Source organism: Natator depressus, chromosome 28 (assembly GCF_965152275.1).
Source record: "Natator depressus isolate rNatDep1 chromosome 28, rNatDep2.hap1, whole genome shotgun sequence".
In the NCBI taxonomy this organism is placed as follows: domain Eukaryota; kingdom Metazoa; phylum Chordata; order Testudines; family Cheloniidae; genus Natator; species Natator depressus.
Genome location: NC_134261.1, coordinates 281,918 through 285,729, shown reverse-complemented (window position 1 = coordinate 285,729; position 3,812 = coordinate 281,918). Strand labels below are relative to the sequence as shown.

The window sequence follows — 3,812 nt, the reverse complement described above, 5'->3', positions numbered from 1 at the left end:
AATAAAGCACCCGCCCCCCGGCCGAGAGAGCGAATCAAGCAGCCTGTTTATCTGTAGGACCTACAGGAACGGGGCGGGGGGGCTTGCAGAGACCAGTTCTTCCCCCCCAAGCGGTTTATCTGTGGGGAACAGAGAGGTTCAGCCCAGCCCGTCTGGGTTACCCAGAGCCCGGCCAGGCTCAGTTCTTGGCTCTCCGGCTGCGCCCACCCGGCTGGCTCCCTGCGGGTGGGGGCCATTTGTGGCCGCTTGGTGCTAGGTACCAAATGTCCCGGTGACTGGCTTTGCCATTGTCTCCAGAGACCCGAGACAGCCAGGCGCCGGTTCCCTGTGTCGGGCCCAGCCCGAGAGCGAGCCCCTTTTCCCGCCACGGTATAGGGGAAACTGAGGCACACACAGTCTTCATAGAAAACGTTACAGAAAATTCCCATCCTGTCACAACGGCTCTGGGGCGGGCGGCACCGGGAGGGGTCGGCTCCAGCCGTGGGGTCCCACACGTGGCACGTGGGGTGGACAGCGTCCTGTCTTCGCAGAGGAGGGGACGGTCCCTCAAGCTTTGCGGTGGGCCAAGTCCCGAGGGGAAGGAAGCCAGTGTCAGGTCCTGTGTCGGCGGCCCGGGCACTGCTCCTCACGCCCCTGCACCCAGCGTGTGGCCCTGCTCTGCCCCGGGCCCTGACCTCTGTCCTGGCCAGGCCGGTTGGGCAGTGGGGGGGGCAGGGGGCCCCCGTGGGCTCTTGCGCTGGGCTGGGGGGTGAAGTAGTCCAAGTTGATGAGCACGTAGGGGGTGGAGAAAGAGTTGTGCTGGCCCGGCAGCCCCTGCTGCACCCACAGAGCCATGGGGGTATCCTGGTGATGCAAGAAGAGCATTAGGGAGGGGGACCTGCCCCATGTACCGCTCCCCCTAGGGCAGAGCCCCCCACTGCACCCTGCCAGAAACCCCAGACACCTGCGGAGTCCTGCCCCCCACTGAGACTACAACTCCCAGCATGCAATGGACGCCGAGCTGGGGGCTGCCATGGAGCAGGGCATCCCGCTGCACCATGGGATACGTAGTCCCAGGGGGTTGCCGTGCTGGATGCTCCCGAGGCCAGGGTCTGTGTGCTGGGGGGCTCAGGCTGCAGCCCGGACCCCGTGCCCCATGGGGGCCCTGCAGGGCCCAGGCGGTGGGGGCAGGGCAGGGGTGGGTCTGAGCCGAGCGGCAGGCGAGGAACTGAAACCAGGGGCGGTTTCCTGTTCAGTGATGCTGCTGTTGATGTTTCTCAGCAGGCGTCGAGGGTGACGCGGGGTGAACAGATGTGGGGGCTGGGCCCAGCTGCTCTGTCGAGTCCGGGCTGGGGGGTGGTTAATGCCCATGCCCCTGCCCCCCACGGGTGCTGGCTGGTACTGACCCCATTGCAACACAGGGGCTGGCTTCACAGTCCCCTCTGCCCCATGGAGGACTGGCCAAAGGGCCCTCACTGCCCCAGGCCAGGAGACAATGTGCACGAGGTGTCCCCCCACCCCATCTGGTCCCCCAGTCCCATCCCACCCCCCAGCCCTGTGGAGAGCAAGGCAGGGTCACCTGAGAGCTGGACAGGTCGGGGTGGGGATGAGAGCCCTTCAGCTTCCTAGAGACAAATAGAGGGGGTACAGTGAGAGAGTGGGGAGAGAACCCAGGAGTCCTGGCACCCAGCCCCCCCGCTCTAACCCCCGAGACCCCCCTCCCCTCCCAGTGCTGGGGAGAGAACCCAGGAGTCCTGGCTCCCAGCCCCCCCTGCTCTAACCCCCGAGACCCCCCTCCCCTCCCAGTGCCGGGAAGAGAACCCAGGAGTCCTGGCACCCAGCCCCCGCCCCCCCCGCTCTAACCCCCGAGACCACCCTCCCCTCTCAGAGCCGGGGAGAGAACCCAGGAGTCCTGGCACCCAGCCCCCGCCCCCCCCGCTCTAACCCCCGAGACCACCCTCCCCTCTCAGAGCCGGGGAGAGAACCCAGGAGTCCTGGCACCCAGCCCCCGCCCCCCCCCTGCTCTAACCCCCAAGACCCCCCTCCCCTCCCAGCGCTGGGGAGAGAACCCAGGAGTCCTGGCTCCCAGCCACCCCCCAAAGGCAGGTGTGTCCAGTCCCCTCCCCTGCTGTGGGGGTTGCTGGCATCGGGGCAGGGGGTCCCTGTCTCTTACCTCCGCCTCCTTGTCCACTCCCGCAGGAGGTACCCCAGCAGCAGGACGCTCCCCAGCAGGAAGACGCCCGCGGCCCCCAGGGTCCCCAGCACGTCGGCGCGCAGGAAGGCGCGGCCCAAGGAGTGGGGGGCCGGGGAGGGGTCAGCGGCTGCGCGGGAGGGGAGATGGATTGGAGAGCATTCAGGGATGGAGAGCATCCAACCATTCCTCCAACCCTCCCTCCGCACCCCGCTTCCATCTGTCCCCACCCCGCTTTCATTCTTCCCTCCCTCCGGAACCCACTTCCAACCCTCCCTCCCTCCGCACCCCACTTCCAACCCTCCAACCATCCCCCCACACCCCACTTCCATCCCTCCAACCATCCCCCCGCACCCCACTTCCATCCCTCCATCCATCCATCCCTCCGCACCCCACTTCCATCTGTCCCCACCCCACTTCCATCCTTCCCTCCCTCCGCACCCCACTTCCAACCCTCCACCCATCCCTCAGCACCCCACTTCCATCTGTCCCCACCCCACTTCCAACCCTCCCTCCCTCCGCACCCCACTTCCAAACCTCCAACCATCCCCCCACACCCCACTTCCATCCCTCCAACCATTCCCCCACACCTCACTTCCATCCCTCCAACCATCCCCCCACACCCCACTTCCATCCCTCCAACCATCCCCCCGCACCCCACTTCCATCCCTCCATCCATCCATCCCTCCGCACCCCACTTCCATCTGTCCCCACCCCACTTCCATCCTTCCCTCCCTCCGCACCCCACTTCCAACCCTCCATCCATCCCTCAGCACCCCACTTCCATCTGTCCCCACCCCACTTCCAACCCTCCCTCCCTCCGCACCCCACTTCCAAACCTCCAACCATCCCCCCACACCCCACTTCCATCCCTCCAACCATTCCCCCACACCCCACTTCCATCCCTCCAACCATCCCCCCGCTCCCCACTTCCATCCCTCCATCCCTCCCTCCGCAGCCCGCTTCCATCTGTCCCCACCCCACTTCCAACCCTCCCTCCCTCCGCACCCCACTTCCATCCCTCCCTCCCTCCACACCCCACTTCCAACCCTCCATCCATCCCCCCACACCCCACTTCCAACCCTCCAACCATCCCCCCACACCCCGCTTCCATCCTTCCCTCCCTCCGCACCCCACTTCCAACCCTCCCTCCCTCCGCACCCCGCTTCCATCTGTCCCCACCCCGCTTTCATCCTTCCCTCCCTCCGGAACCCACTTCCAACCCTCCCTCCCTCCGCACCCCACTTCCAACCCTCCAACCATCCCCCCACACCCCACTTCCATCCCTCCATCCATCCCCCCGCACCCCACTTCCATCTGTCCCCACCCCACTTCCATCCTTCCCTCCCTCCGCACCCCACTTCCAACCCTCCAACCATCCCCCCACACCCCACTTCCATCCCTCCAACCATCCCCCCGCACCCCACTTCCATCCCTCCATCCATCCATCCCTCCGCACCCCACTTCCATCTGTCCCCACCCCACTTCCATCCTTCCCTCCCTCCGCACCCCACTTCCAACCCTCCATCCATCGCCCCACACCCCACTTCAATCCCTCCAAAACCATCCCCCCGCACCCCACTTCCATCCCTCCATCCCTCCCTCCGCAGCCCGCTTCCATCTGTCCCCACCCCGCTTCCAT

General features: G+C 66.3%; 1 long non-coding RNA gene across 1 annotated transcript; it reads right to left on the bottom strand.

The window, feature by feature from the left end:
- Window positions 1-776: 776 nt before the first annotated feature.
- Window positions 777-2,193, bottom strand: LOC141978732 (uncharacterized). Its single transcript, XR_012636422.1, has 3 exons — window positions 2,153-2,193; window positions 1,559-1,604; window positions 777-843 (listed from the first exon to the last, which is right to left on the bottom strand). It is a non-coding gene; the product is annotated as an uncharacterized LOC141978732 (long non-coding RNA).
- Between the last annotated feature and the right edge of the window lie 1,619 nt (window positions 2,194-3,812).